The 16,453-nt window shown below is 41.5% G+C and overlaps 1 protein-coding gene and 1 long non-coding RNA gene across 10 annotated transcripts in view; one reads left to right on the top strand and one right to left on the bottom strand.

Annotated features, from left to right (window-relative positions):
• Positions 1-587: 587 nt before the first annotated feature.
• LOC140223837 (uncharacterized) lies at positions 588-11,792 on the bottom strand. The gene is made up of 2 exons (XR_011899121.1): positions 11,230-11,792; positions 588-1,359 (listed from the first exon to the last, which is right to left on the bottom strand). It is a non-coding gene; the product is annotated as an uncharacterized lncRNA (long non-coding RNA).
• The window catches only part of Ac76E (adenylate cyclase type 2 Ac76E), a 118,272-nt gene continuing 105,283 nt past the window's right edge, over positions 3,465-16,453 (top strand). For 2 of the 9 annotated variants that reach the window (XM_072295946.1, XM_019040966.2), the window contains exons 1-3: positions 3,465-3,715; positions 6,108-6,402; positions 14,404-14,469. The gene's annotated coding sequence lies outside the window, so the exon portion shown is untranslated. Of the gene's footprint in view, positions 3,808-5,295; positions 5,318-6,040; positions 6,403-14,403; positions 14,470-16,453 lie in introns of those variants that run through there. The other 7 variants (XM_072295947.1, XM_072295950.1, XM_072295949.1 and 4 more) reach the window with 7 other exon arrangements.

The following is a 16,453-nucleotide window of genomic DNA, read 5'->3' on the forward strand; positions in this document are numbered from 1 at the left end:
TGACATATTTTGCAAAAAAGCATCAAGGGAATCAAAAAGTATCCTCTTCTAGATATTTTTACAAAGTTTTACGTTTGTATTGTCAACTGGAAGGAAGTTAGGAAGTTCTTTCATTCTTATAATAAATCCTGTTTTTGGAGATTCGTGTTTTTTTGTCTATCACTCGCGAATGCGTTTCTTCCTAAAGTCGTATTCTGCCGTACTAAGGAAGAATGCCGTATGAGCCTTCGGGCGTTGCCAAATATCCTTTGATAAAACACGAATTTCCCGGTAAACATATGAATATTTTATATTTCTTCCAATTTGTCATATAATTTTGTTCGCCATTTCATACAAAGTTCATGAAAATTTCAAGGAGAATTAATATTCATAACTTGCCTCAAAAATAAACATTTTATCGAGGGAAATTCGGCAACTGTCGAATTTTCATACGGCGTTTTTCCTTAGTACGGCAGTATTAAGGGTGGATCTGCTTCCACCCATAGACGACGTATTATCTCCGAATCGGACTTGGAAAGTAGTATGCTCTCTTAAAATTGGTGATTTGTGTTTCTTGCGTGGAGGAAATAAGGATAGTAAGTCACATTGAACAAAGAAAGGATTTAATTGACTAGACAGGGAAAGCAGCCCAGCCTCGCTGAATGTATTGGACGACGTTAAATCGTCGCTTACTTGACATAAGGGAGTGACTACACTCTGCGATGGACCCTGTCTTCCATACATTTCAATGCTTTTCCGGGCTCATCTCAATGTGTAATTACGCCCTTACGTCAGCCAAGCGACGAAATGCCATACGGCCGTGGTTACATCGCCTTGATGCGACTATTCGTACTTTGTAGTTGCCAACGTTGCATACACAATGAAGTGAAGGCGTTTTGATTTTTCTTGCGCTCCAACAACACGTTAAGGTCGGAACCAAATGGACACTTCCACCGGACCAGCCTCTTGGCGACACATGTAAATTTCTAATTTCTCCAGTTGAGCCTAAACACTTGACTCTTGATATTAAATACTTTTTTGCTGTGGAGTAACATGTTCAGCAATTCTTTCACCGAATCACCGATGATGATCTGAAAACTTGTTGAGTCACTGCTGAACCCATGGCTTAAAAGTCAACAAGAGATTAAAGATGACTGTTCCTGTCTATTAGGAAATGTTGAGCGCTGGAGTGTTAAAGCTCCCACAATTGCTATGATACTAACAGAGGGCTCTTATTTGTCGCCAGATATGTACAGCAGAGCACCTTTTATCTCAGTCCTGTGTGGTTGCATGGCTTGCTTTACACTGATAGCGTCACTTCAAAAGCCGGATGGAATAAACTATCCACAATATCCTGTGAAATGGCCGGGAAGGTGTCACCTGGAGAAAAAAATAAACTGAAACATGAGTTATGTGATTTTTATTTCTTTCTTATGCCAAGTGTAGAAATTCGCATACAAGTATACGATACATATCGACGGTGTAAGTTTAGCAACCACATAACGCGGTTTGCGACGTCGCAGAACTTCCTGTCATTCTTTATTTTTTAAACGGAAAACTACTCCACGGCAATTCGTTAAAACTGCCATCATTTTTCTTTTCTGTGCGAAGAAAATTCTGCAATAACTTCAAGGAACGATGTCACTTTGTTGTCCTTTAAATAAATAACATAGAGGCGGAGATTTTCAGACACCGCAAACGAGATATGTGATTGCAAACTGACGCCGTCGATATTAGCGCCTACAAGAGTGCAGGAATACTTCACGCATTGCGCCTGCGTACGAGCGCCTACAAGAGTGCAGGAATACTTCACACACTGCGTCTAACACAGTTCAGTGCGGTCACCGTTGCGTTACTATTTCCCTTCCCAATTTAAGTACGCTCCTATTTTATCTTTTCAAAGAGACCACACAATCGCGATTTAAAGGCCAGATACACCGGCGCGCTACACGCGCGTCTTGGCCCGAAAAGTAGGATCCGATCCTACTTTGAGCGAGTTACAAGTCGCGAGTTTCGACCTGATTGGCTACGAAGATTACAACATTTTTGGCCGACACTCCATCTCGCCATGTTACCCCTATTAGATTTTTTCGGTACTTGGATATTTTGATTCTATACAGACATGCTTGGATCTGAACATTATTGTGCTTTGTACTTTTTTCCTTTCTTTTTTTCCGTAATTTTTTTAAATTTTGACCTAATACGCGACAGAGGCGGATTCCACAAATTTCGAACGGAGGGGGTGTATATGGGGCCCGGGGACTTCTCCCAGAAATGTTTTAAAAGTTTGAAGCATCAGTGTGCAGATTGAGTCAATATCTTCATTGCCAAATATAAATGTCCTTTTATTTTCTCTCGACCGTCCTTTTCCTCTTCTTTCCTCCGTCCTTTCCCTCTTCTTTCCTGCATCCTTCCCCTCCTCCTTCCTTCCCTTATCTTCCTCCTTTTTTCAAGGAGCACAGCATGGGGTGAATTTTTCATTTTCATTTCGTTTAAAGCAACAGTTAATGCTTTTAACGCCCCCTACGGCCCCACTATAATCCACTGGATCCGCCTATAATACGCGAGGCACTCTCGCGATATGAAGAAAACTTGACTCACGTGCCTTCCTCTTTTTCTCCCGCTTACTTCCGTTCCCAAATTCAATGTCGATGGTGAAACTTTCAAACCACGTATCTCGTTTGCGGTGTGCGAAATTTCCGCTCTCTTTTTATTTTTTGAAGGAGAACAAATCAACATTATCCCTTGAAAGTTTGACAGAATTTTCTTCGCACAAAGGGGCAAAATCAAGGGGTTTTTGAAGAATTGGCGTTGAGCCGTGCTCTTTTTGAAAATTAAACTATGACAGGAAGTCTGCGACACCACAAACCGAGATACGTCGTTTGGGAGTTTCACCATCGTTATGCTCTGAAGGAACCGAAACCTGTAACGGGGAAAAAGGCCTCGCGACGCTCTCATTCGCACACTGCCGCACAGTGGATCGAGTGAATCAGAGAGGTCGAACATGAAATTTTCGACTAAAACTGCAAATTTTAATGTTTATTACGTCACATTTTAAATTTCAATGGGTGCTTTTGAAAGTAAATTTCACGAGGAAACCAATGAAACCACTTTCAGAACCTCAAAACTTTGTAGAAATGGAGTTACGAGCGTTCAAAGTTTCCAAATTTTGTCCGCCCTCTCCTATTGACTCGATCCACTGTGTGCCGGTAGGCCATTTTTATTTCGTGGAATTACCGTCCCTTTCCGGGAACGTCCTATTTCCTAATCAAGGTGGGCGCCCAGGGATGCGTTCCGTCGCGACAGGGAGAGGCCACCCCGGCCCGGAGCGCGAGTCAGTCATAGTGTTATGATAGTGATGGGTTATTCGGGCACCGGAGCGTGCGGTGGGGGGGGGGGTTGCTGGGGGGCGGCGCAGTCGGGGCGTCGGGTCCACGGCTCCGAGGGGGTGCGGGGGGGGGGGGGTTCTGGGGGACGGCGCTGGAGCTGGCACCAGTTGCTCCCCGGTCGGTTTCGCCGCGCGGTCCTGAGTCGCCCTCCGCTCGTCCGTCCGCGACCGTGATTGTCCGCCGTCGTCGTCCGTTTCGCGCGCCTCACAAAAGACCGGAAAACCCTTTAATCTCGATCGCCACTTCTCTCCGCGCTCGTCTCTTTTTGTCCCCGCGCCGCGCCGCAGCCCCCACACACGCCGCTAATTAAAGGGTCGTCTCCGCTTTCGCCGGCCTTTTCAGAATAGGTCAGTTGCGCTCTCCGGCCGCACGGCCCTGCCCCAGTAGCAATGACTCTTGAAGAAGTTTTTAGAATAGCTCCTCGAAAAACTCTGGGGATGTACGGAGGAGAAACGCCTTTTTTTGTATTTTTATGTTAAAAACACGCACACGTGACTGTCCAAGAGAAAAGAGGCTCTAGTTTACGAGGGCAAAATTGTCGGTGAAGGGATTTTTGCCGATTTGGGTCGAAAAATTGGATTTGAGTCGTCGAAGGATAACTCTTCTCAGTGCCTTAGAAAATAATTTCATTTTCATGCAAGCAGAGGGCGTTGAATTTTGTCATATCCGACAATTTCGTGAACCCTAAAAACGGCAGATATGATATTTCAGTAGACTTTTCCTCAAAACTACGCATTTTGAACTTCAGACCGTCTCAATTCCGATTGGGCTGACATTCTATGGAGTTTCTCGACCCTAAATTTCCGCAGCATTATGCTCTGATGCCAATACCTTAAATTCGAGTTTTAGTAGACGAAGGTCCCTTTTCCCATGATGGTCACAAATGGGGGGGGGGGGTGCAAAAATGGTATAAAAATTTTATCCCTTGAGTTCGTATACCTAAAAGATAAAGACAATACTTCGTTGTTCCGATGAGGAAATAACGTACCTATGTTACGATCCAGAGAATTATCTTTTTTTACAAAGTTTGTTTCTCTGTACGACTGCACATAATTTTTTTAACCTTATGTAGCTAAATACTTCGCAGTTATTATTAGAAATAACAGAATTAAGGGAAGAAGGAAGATAAATATTAATTCGATCCTGAATGTTAACGTCGATGTTGAAGTGAACCAAAAATTAAAGGCACATAATATGCGATAAATAACAATGATGTACATAGGAAACAAAATAAGTGTGTGAAGGTCTACTTAAAAAAAACGGATAAAAAATTGTCGGATTTCCACGTAAAATTGCACGAAAAGGCTTCCTATTCCGTACATTTTAGGATTTTTTTAACATTGATAATCATTTAAAATTTACGAATTCTCGACGATATACTCCTCCCCTCATAATTCAAAAGAGCTGGGAATGTAGGAACCAAAAGCCAAGATTGTAAATTTTGTATACTCTTTTTTTTGATCGGGTATGAAAGTGCCCAAGTATTTCAATATGAATTCGGAGATATGGTGGGATTGTAATCACAAGAAGAAACGCTTTCCCAGCGGCTGTTCGCTGAGCTGGGAAATTAGGTTATAACTTGTTGCTCCAAGAAGGTTCCCTATTGCTCAAGTAAAACTGTTGTTTTCTATAATGGGCCTGAATTCTAAACTGTGCAATTCTATATCGCCAAAGTCATCGAATCAACAATGTCAATAACGACCTGACCAGGATGGACGGAGAGTGTGAGAAACGAGAATAAATTTAATTAGATCCACGGTTTTTTTTTATTATACAATTTTGTAATTGTGTCTTTTCGGCCTATGATAGTAAGGAACTACACTTTTTTTATGCTCAAGACGAATTTTTGAAAATTTTAAAGTCAGCCCCCTCTCGTCTACGATGTTTCAGCCAAAACTTCAATTTTTTGTTGTTGACATCAGCGCAACTAACACCGTGTCGCGTCCGACGTCAGTATCTTTGCGAAAGAATCTCTAAATCTAAGTGTTGGAGATTACCTGCAGGGTCGGATTAGCCAGGGTGCCGGGATGCTGTAGCATCCCTAGCCTTCGGGTCCTTGAGAAGGATTTTTTTGCTATTATTATTATTTTCAATTTTTTTCTCAGCGAGTGGTCCGATTAAATTTTTTAGGAGCCTCTCGAGCCCCGGGGATTTTGGAGAATTGAAGAGGTCATGGGCTCTTGCACGGAAAAAATAGGGTAGTCGACATAACCAGCGGCTAGTTAGAAATGTGCCAGCTACCGTGCGGTTGTTACGCATAACTACCGCGGTGGAGGTCACAACTAACCCGGTAGTTACGGATGTTGATGGTTGTGTCGACTACCCTATTTTTTCCGTGTGGGGCCCTTAATTTTTTTGCGTATAAAATCACCATTTTGGAGAACCTGAGCGAGAAATTTTGATCAACTCCAGGAATTATAATACGTACTAACCATTAAAAACAATACACCACTATTCACAGGGGCCCTAAAGGCTCCTAAGTCGGCATTTTCCATCTCCTGGGACCAAAGTGAGGGCATCCGGGACCCATTATTTTCTTGGAAACGTACCCCGCCTTCAATTTACGAAGTATACATCCCGCAATGTGTGGGCCTTTGTATCCACGAGCACCCCGGGCAGGGGCCCTGAGCGCTAATACGGCCCTGTATCTGAACGGCTCTATACGTGCAAAGGTGCTAATTCTCATGGCTCACCTTAGAAACGACGTTCTTAACTGACGATTATTCCCTATGTAAACAGGTTATTTAATAAATGAGTCAGAAAACTTGGTTCCATTCTCGCGAAATGACGTCTACTTAATCTCGTGACGTTTCCGTAAAGACGAGATCAGATTACGTCTCGAATCCAGGGCGTTTACGGCTGACTGACTGCATTCAACGCCATCTCAACTGTCCGTGGAAAAATGCGCCGGAGAATCGCAAAGGAAAACATTTTCCCCGGGACAGCGTCGGATGGCATCTCTTTGACGTGACTATGTCTGAAAGGCCAAAGTTGCTGTGACCTATCTGGCTGGCGTAACCACAGTTTTCAACAGGTATACCTGTAAAGATTCTTTGAAACTGAACTCTATATTGACTCAAATAGAAAAAATGTATTGGACTTATGGAATGTCCTAAGAATGAATCAATGAATAGCTTTTAATCGTTGAGGAATGACGATATGGTAGCCAAGAGCTAGGTAAAAGAAATGCACAGTTTGTGGGCGAAGGAGTTACATTTATTAAAACAATTCCAAAGCTCCATCCGCCATCGTTCGGTAAAAAAGATGAGGATTACGTAAGACTATCAATAAAAGTAAGTTTTTTGCCCGCAAAGCATTTTTTTACTCAGCATTTCGCTACTAAACCGTTTAGGAATAATTAGATCGCATTCATCAAAAAGGAACCAGCGCAAATACAGTGTTGTAAAAATATTGCTTCTCCATAATTATCTACAAAATCTCTCAGAATAACAACTATTTTTTGCTTCCAACCAAAAAATTGTTACTCTTAAAGGAAAATAATTACTTGAATTTTAAAACTGTACATATAATTAGTATTTTTAAAAGGGAAGAGGAAGTTGCACGATTTTGAAAACACTGTAATCGCGTTTGTTACTTTTCGCTAAATGCGATCAATTATTAATGTTAGTAGGCGCCTTTCCTCGAATTCAAACATTTTTTTGATAGTCTAAATACATTTTCCGTGGATAGTTTCAATCTAAAATTAAAATTTACCGCAGTTTAGGACTGTAGAAGCTGACAATTTCTCCGCATACATGTAATGCTAAACTTTGAATCTAAAAAATAGAGTGACAGTATAGCAGAAAATAAAACGACTTGAATAAAAAAAAATTATGCCCAGTTTCCGTGATTTGGTGTAGCAGTTTTCTCGTGAATGATCCACTTTTCAATGTGAAGAGTGGGGAAACTTCGCTGAGAAAATAATATCGGAGTAAGTTTTGCATAGCTCTGCAGTAATTTAAGGATCAATCGATCATTAATAATCTCATCCGAAGCCATGAGATACAGCAACATCGGGTGTAGCGCCTTGATGCAACTATTCGAGCTTTAAGGATGGCCGTGTTGCATACGCAGTAATTGAAGGCGCTTTGCGTTTTCCTGCCAAACTGAAGATGTACACAGCCCCTGGCGCTGTGCTACTCATTTGCCATGACACTGTTTGAGGCATCTTACGGCATTTTAAAATAAGACGGTTTTCAAGAGAGACAACCTATATGCAAAAATACTCGAAATCTAGATATTTTGATACCACTTCTTGGACTCTTAAATTGAAGGGATGTTGCATGAACATTTTGGTACCTACCAAAAATGTACTTTACATCTGAATTTACGAAGGTTGGAAGTAAGCAGCGCAAAGTATTCGAATGAATATTATAATATAGCTCCTGTTTTTGTCTAAAAATGAACTGAGCCATTACAAATAAGCTGACAGACATACGCTCACATCAAATGTTTTTCGTAGAGGGAGAAAAGGATGCCTTATTTGCGCACGTTTTCGGGTTACGAAAAGTAAAGGAAATGGTGGTGATGCATAAGAGGGTTATTCGTTGACATTATTTAACCGATCTATTGCTTTTAAACTTGAGGTTCTTTTAAGCAATTTTCTACTACCAGTGTGGTTCAAACCTGCTGCACATATTCATTTTTGGCTATTGAATTGAATAAATTATAAATCATGGTCAAATTTGTTAACATCGAAAAGCTATTTCATTGCAATTTATCTATAAAACTAGTGTTTTTTATAAGTATGTTAAACTATTCACAACCAAGTAATGCACACCGAATTACTATTTTATTATTTATTGTTATCGCTCGCAAAAATCTCTCTTTTGAAAGCTCCGTGGGTTTGAACAATTTTTTTACACATACAAGTTTTCTTCCGCATTTATTTACAAATGTTTTTTAAGTTTATTTCATCTTATTCTCTATTACGGCCACTAGAAAAAGTCGTGTTTTAATATTTAACAATTAAGTAATGATTAGGTGAGTAAGATTATTATTCTTCAACATGCAAAGGAATTTTCATGAGTCAGAGGTTAACTGCAATCAACTGTGCCTAAGTGTGCATCTGTGATGATTGGGTGCAGGCGTTTAATTACGTGCCTACAAAACTATCCGCATTTTAAAGACCTTTCCTTGCGTGACTGAATGACCAAAAAGTCAATTTGACCATTATCGTTTATTTAGAGGTTTGATGGTGGACAACATTAAATCAGACAGAAGTTATCCTTAATTAACCGCTGACCGCTGATGGGCTCTTTTAGCGAACCCCAAAGGTCAGTGTTTCGCCAGACCCAAGCTTTCTAAGTTAAAGCTTAACTTAGTAAGTATGCTTATTCAGGAATCGTGACAACAGGTCATTAAAAATTCTGCTTGCTGCATGAAGTAGCTCTGCTCCGAGTTGACACCATGACAGAAATGCGATTTGAATTTTTCAAAGGAAGAAATAAATAAGTAAAATTCGATCTTTGTAAAAATACAGATGCACTTTCAATATCAATGGCGTTGATTTTTGGCTGCAAAGGGTTAGTTGCACTAGTCTTAGAATCACGTTCCCTAAGTAAAAATCGCGATGTTTTAAATCAAGTTGCGATTTTTTTACGAATTTTTGGCAATAAAATCGCTATATAGGATCATCAACAACTGGAGCGAGTATCCTCGATCTTATCGCAATATTATCTTTATAAAATAGCGTTCAGTAAAATCAAAATTTTGTATCAATTTATCGCGATTTTCTCTTCGATAATATTGCGATAAATTGACGTCTATAAAATCGCGATATAAGTTGCGACTTTTTTACGAATTTTCGGCGATAAAATCGCCAGGATCATCAACAACTGAGCAATTATCCTCGATCTTATCGCAATATTATCTTTATAAAATAGCGCTCAGTAAAATCAAAATTTTACATCAATTTGTCAAAATTTTCTCTTCGATAATTGCAATAGATCAACGCCGATAAAATCGCGATAAATCCTCCGATCATATCGCAACTTACCGCAATCACTGCAACTTGGGTTTAGTGCGGTTTAAGCTTACATTAAGTACCAATATTGTGCAAATTCATTGGATTAGAGATTCAAGCGCGAATGAAGAGAACAGGAGCGCTGATCGGATAGTAACTGCATGAGTGCATCAGTTGCGTGGCGTGCCTTCCGATATATCGATTTGACCATTTAAACCTATGGAAAAGGATCGATAAGCAGGGTGTTCGCAACGACCACTTAAAAATCGATTCTTTACCATAGCTTCAAATGGGGAAATATCGATAATCGATCATTCACGCCTCGCTACTGGAATGAAACGAATACATCGATTGATCTGCCATTTAAACCCATGGAAAAGGATCGATAAACAGGGTGTTCGCAACGACCACTTAAAAATCGATTCTTTACCATAGCTTCAAGTGGGGAAATATCGATAATCGATCATTCACGCCTCGCCATCGAAGTGCATGTCTACCGAGGAGCTGCAGCACTCGGAGATCTCGAGAAATAGGTATTTACAGTCGCTGGAGCCCTGATTTGCATAGCCACATCCAAAGAGGATTCATTCTTTCTAATTAACGCATTGTTCTCGAAATGGAAATATTTTTGCTCCAGACAGACTGGAAGCGGTAAGCCGATCGAAAGGACAATTTTAAATTCCAAGGACGTAGCTACCCACTATGTCTTGCGACAGTTTTAACTCGACAGAAAAAGGTTGCGAAAAAAGGGACCTATCTGCGCGTGCACTTTGAGCCGTAAGGATTATTCAACATACGCTTTTAAAATGATTCATTTGAAAATGTACGTTTGTTCCTTTTACTCACTTAAGTCTATTGAGCTGAGCTGCTGTAAGCTAGGTATAGTATGGTGGCGAAACTTTGTTGCAAAATTTCGGAATTTTTAAGAATACCACGATGTTTCCCGTGAATTTCTGTTGAAGTAAATTAAGGGGCTTGGAGGACAAGGCGCATAAGTGTAGTTTTTGCTACTTCGAGAATACGTGCCTAAAGTTTCGGAATTACACGGATCCTTATGGCGGGAAGCAAGTTCAAACTGACTTTTTGAAGCTTAAAATTGGAATTTGGGAGCGAATTTTTCACAGAATATGCATCTAGACTTGTTTTACCCGAAATCATTAATGTCTCAATTTTTCAAAAATCACCCTTATGCGTCTTGTCCTCTACACTCCTCAATTTAGAAAGCACGTATCTCAAATTTTTACCTTTGGTTAAATCTCATCGCAAGCTTTATTTTTTAATCGAAAACTAATCAGCGACATTTCCCGCATACCTATCGTCACGATTATTTTTTTCTTGTGAGAAGATATTATCTGTAAAATTATGTCAGCAATGAAGTTGGTCGTTCGTTATCCCCCCCCCCCCCGAAGAAAGATTATTCGCAGATTGCTGGCGCCCAGTGGAGCGAGTCAATAGGAGAGCTCGGACAAAATTTAGAAACTTTAAACGCTTATAACTCCGTTCACACAAAAATTTGAGGATCTTAAATGGTTTCCATAGGTTACTTCGTAAAATTTTCTTCCAATACTGCCATGCTGAGGAAGAACGCCGTATGAGACTCCAGATGTTGCCAAATTTCCTTTGATAAAACACGAATGTCCTGGTAAATTCATAAATATTTTCCTTCCAATTTTTCAGATAATTTTGTTTGCAATTTCACCTAAAGTCCCTGGAAATGTCAAGGAAAAATATTCATATTTTCCCTCAAAAATATACATTATATTGAGGGAAATTTGGGCACTTTTGAATGTTCACGGCGTTCTTCCTCAGCACGGTAGAATAGTACCCCTCGAAATTTAAAATGTGACGAAATAAGCATAAAAATTTGCAGTTTTAGTCAATAATTTCATGTCCTACCTCTCTGATTGACTCGATCCACTGTGTGGCGGGGGAAAAGCTCCGATGAAAAAAAAATGTCGATGGCCAATCCTAGGGTCGATAAGCGTCTACCAACGGCGAGAAACCCCGAGACTCGCACATTGTAACCGGGAGACAGGAAATAATAGCCTCAGCTATCTAGTCACGTACTCGTACATCTTCGTGCAAAATTTATGAGATCTTCGCGGGTAATTGCGAGCCTTCCAAGCCAAAGTAGTGACGTTGAGAAAGAGTCACCCGTCGCTCCCCAATAAGCATGGAGGGTCTTCGTGTGACGTCATTTATTGCAAGCAATCGGAAAAGAAATGACGCTTGCTCCGATAATCGAATTCTTTCGCATGTTTACCTACATGCTTCTATCCAACAGCGCGTGCCAAGAATGGACATCGAACGGACAGAGTAGGTAAGAGGTGAAGCATCTAACGTGTTCCCAAATCGAAATTTCGTGCCCAACACGGTCAACTTATCGATATTCCTTGAATCAACTTATTGATATTCCTAGCATCAACTTTTGAGAGATTGGAGTGTGCATGTGTACTGCTTCCTTTCGAATCAGTCAATTCTCATTTCATATTATTAAAAGGACCGTAATCATCACTCGGAAAATCAGTGGAGTTGTATTTTAGGGAAGTTTTCGTCTTTCTCTGATGTGTATATACATGCATACATACATACATATGGATAAAATGATTTGCAGCCCGACATGATACGTAAGATGACACACAAAAATTTGGGATAAAAGTTTTTTTTTTTACATACATACATACATACATACATACATACATACATACATACATATATACATAAAAGCTGCTTTTGCAGAGCTCTCTGGCGCTCAGCGACACATAGACGCCAAAGTCTTCCTACCTCCCCAAAGCCCTTCGGGAAGTTGGTACTCCCTAATTTGATTTAAAATCCCCTGTCGCCACGCTTTTACTGGACATGGGAGGAATTCAATTAAGTATCTTCTTCGGCAGCCTTTTCTTCCGACATCTTGTTAATTAACATGATTATACCAGAAAAGCTGTTTTGTCATGATGTCGAAAGCGATGTCATTTTCGACCTACATGCTCTAGCAGACTGTTTCATTTTGGGCCCGATCGTCGATCTCTTCTAAAAATTCCTGCCGACCTCCGCTCTGCTTAATAATGAATGGGTGCGAGCAGAATAAAAGATTTTCCTGGCGAATGCATGTCTCCATTATTTGGCAGCGGTGCGTGAAAGATGCAGAAAGTCAGCTTATGCCGTATCACGTTCAATTTTTTCGCGCCTTCATCGGCGTATGCAAATCAAACATAGGTTTAAATGCAGAAAATTTTTCTGGGTAACATCTTTGATTTTGGCTTATCAAGACGTGCTACTTGCCTGGACAAGTGCGAAAGTGACAGAGCCACAACGCGCAACTGCTCGTGCTTCCAAGCAGGGCCGGATTAAGGGGATGGCCACATGGGCTGCGGCCCATGGCGGCAAATTTAAGGGGCTACAAATTTTGTAATTTTTTTAATGTAGGTATCAAAAAAAGAGAGAAAAACATCGGATTCAGAAAATAAATTACAAACGAGAAAAGGCGACAGAATCTCTCATTTCCTGAGGGTAAAAGTATAGTAATTTCCAATTTTGTCGTCTTTCGGAGAGAGAGGATACAAGAGACAACACCTTCAATTGGCCGAGTTAAGAGAGAAACCAAACACGCAATTTAACCTGGAACGGAGCGGCGCGGCGGTCGGCATGAAACGCATAGCGCCTACAAGACTTCATGAATACTTCCCGCATTGCGTCAAATACAGTGCGGTCAGCAGCGGCCGGCAGCGGTCGGCGTGAAGTGCATAGCGCCTGCAAGACTGCATGAATACTTCACGCATTGCGTCAAACACAGTGCGTTCAGAAGCGGTCGGAGTGAAACGCACAGCGCCTATTTGACTGTAGGAATGCTTCACGCATTGCAGTCAATTTGTTCTTTCATTATTTTTTCGTTCATTTCTTATAAATGGAAGGCCTTGTTCACGCAGAGGTAGGTTCACGGAACTTAACTTTCGCGCAAAGTTCCGTGAATTTTTGCTGGTAATGTTGACAGGGCTTCGCAAAAAATGTGTCCAACACGAGTAAACGCGTCTTATGCACCCCTCCCCGCTGCACGTTCACTTGATGGTTTTTATTGATGTTTCAAAACGAATGAGAAGGGGGCGGCAAAATACGGGCGGCCCATGGGCGGCAAGTAGGGAAATCCGGCCCTGCTTCCAAGCCGCGTATATTGCAATCGCGGTTATTGAAGGCGAACCAGATAGCACTAGAGACATGCAGTGCGGCGAGTAATCATTGCTTGCCGGGACAGATCGCAAGTATGACAAAACTACTGCACGCAAAACTTGTGCTCTCAATCCGCTCATATTGGCATCGCGGTTATTGAAGGCGAGTTAGACAGCGTGAGGGACACGCAGTAAGGAGAGTGTTCAACATGTGTTCCTCGGCTTCCTACGGTTTTTCTCTCCCCCCCCCCCCCCCATTTACTCATCATTATTATTCAAGAAAAATTTACAAATTGGCTGCATGGAATGTCCGTTAATAATCGCGTAATGTAGCGTCCCGTGCGGAGCACCGATGAACCGCTAGTTTTTAAACTACGAAACTAGGAAAAAGTGTGAAAAAGTAAAATTTATCAAAAAATTTCCAACGTCGGAAATCGGTTTGACCGTTTTGTATTTTCAGTATACACTCTTACTAAAGTATGCAAAACGCAGTATACTTACAGGTACAGGTATAGACCGTATTTTCTACCTACGACTCTAGACTGTCGTTAGAGATTCTAAACCGAAGTGGAAAGATATAGATATTGTAGAGCTTTATTCCAAAGCACCTGTCTCTATACTGGAAGAATTTTACTACACCTTTAATAAATGAGAACCATACCGTTGATAGGTAATTTCGCAAGAGGATGGGAATAATGCATAACTGACTGTATCGAAACGTAAAACGCAAGAATTACAATTCTGCTCAAAACAATATAAGCACCCACATCCATATTCATAATGTTTTACGCTGAGTTTGTCCGTTGACCTGTACGGAAAGGAGAAGGGTCATGGCCCCGAAATGAAATTCCATTATGCGTTGCGTGAAATTTTTTAGTTATTGAGTTAGTTCGTTTATTTGTTTCAGTTTTGGCTGGAAACGTTACTTGTTTTCAGAAGTGACTGCTGCTTAAATCGTGAATATTCAGATTAGGTAAGCAAACATACCACTCTTTTGTCACATATTTTCACACGGTCAGCCAAAAAGAGAAAATGATGTATGATTTTAAGTAACGTACGCTGCAGTGTTTTAACTCAGTCTGGCCAAAAGTCAATTTTTTCGGTAAAATTGATGCTCTCTTTGGAATGTATATCATATTTTTTGTGGGAGAAATCTTGGATGTCGAGCAGTGCTAATAGTTTCAGCCACATTTGGAGATCAAAGACCACAATGTATATAACACTTTCCATTATCCCACAAAATTCCAGAATCAGAATTGAGACTTCTCAATATCTACCAACCACTATTAGTTTTTCAGGTTACTATCATGATCTTCCGTCTTTTGAAGCTCCACGATCGGCCCGCACCTAATAAGGAAGCGGCACAGATTTCATGCGACAAACAGGTGGCCGTGTCCATACACTCCCAACAAAAGTATCCCGCAGAACCTGACCCATAACATTCGAGATCAATGTTACCAACCAATTACTCCGCCTCGCCGAGGAAACATTCCGTGTGAAAATCAAACGTTGCCAAATTTCTCTCGATGAAATTTAAATTTTCTAGAAAATTTGCGAACATATTTTCTTTAAAATTTCAGAGAATTTTATTTTCGGTATAATCCAGTATATCTTAAAATTTCAAGGAAAAATATTTGTAACTTTTCTTCAAATGGGTCAGTTGTGCTGGTCACAAAATTGTGTTTTGATACTTGATTCTTGCAGATTAGCTTAATAATAAGATCCGTCCAAACCGCAACTTCCTACGTTCAATATTAACCGAGATATCGCTTTTTGAAAAGTCGGGTTTTGACGTCATCCACCGCGGTAGTGACACCTTTGGTTTTTTTCATCTTGCCTTCATCCAAGTTTCACGTTCAGTAACCAGTGCGTCTCTGACTGATGAAAGCAAGGTGGCAGAAACCACAGGTGTCACTGCCGCGGTGGATGACGTCAAAACCCTGACTTTTCAAAGGGCGATATCTCAGTTAATATTGAACGTAGAAAGTTATGGTTTGGACAGATCTCATTATTTTCACCTAACCTACAAGAATCAAGCATTTCAACACAATTCTGTGACCAGCGCAACTGGCCCATTTAGCATTTTACCATGGGAACATTGATACTATTTAAATACTCATACGGCGCGATCCTCTGGCAAGGCGCTTTCGTGGCTTTAACGCCGAAACAACGGGTGGGTATTCATGCCGCGAAACAAAAGCGCGTACGGAGATCGGACGTCAAAGGGCCCCGTGGGTGCGTGCGATAGACGAATGGGCGCTCCCTCCCCCTTTTGGACCCCCAAGAGCCTTTTTGGAGTGTCGAGGCGGGTGCGGTGGCGGGAAATCGCCGAGCCCCGAATTCAAATCATTAAATATCACTCGAGTCGCCGTTAACTGCTCACCGACGGCCTCCGTCTTGCGCGACCGCAAGCCGCCACACATGCCGGCCGAGGATCGAACCGCCAAATGATTTATGTCGTCCGGTCCTCCGAGCCTGTCGTCGGCAGATGATCCGAATCGGCCCCCCGCTGCACCCCCCCCCCCAGCCCCCGCCCCCTCCGTTTGTCATTAGCGAGCATCGAGACTCCTGGAGGTGAATCTACAGGGTGGTCCAGGGCTGGACTTTCTTCAAAGTTGCCAGGTGAAACATCGCGCAAAATTTTGCACGCACCGCCAGCTCCGTCGTTAGGGGCCACAAATTTTACGCAATCGCGTGGGGTGGGGGGGGGGGGGTCAATCTGGTGACACCCAAACTCGCATTTCTTTTATGACTCAATTTTTCGGAGATTCCCATGTGCTTTCCTCTTCAACTTCCGTCTTCTATTTGTCCTCTTATTCCTCCTCTTCTTTTCCCTCTGTTTCTTCTTCTTCATCTTCCTCGGCTTCGTCCACTTCTTCCTCTTCTTTCTACTCTCCTCCTTCTTCCACTCTTTTATTCTCTTCCTCTACTTCGTCTATTTCTTCCTCATCTTCCTA

Source organism: Bemisia tabaci, chromosome 2 (genome assembly GCF_918797505.1).
Source record: "Bemisia tabaci chromosome 2, PGI_BMITA_v3".
NCBI classification, from domain to species: domain Eukaryota; kingdom Metazoa; phylum Arthropoda; class Insecta; order Hemiptera; family Aleyrodidae; genus Bemisia; species Bemisia tabaci.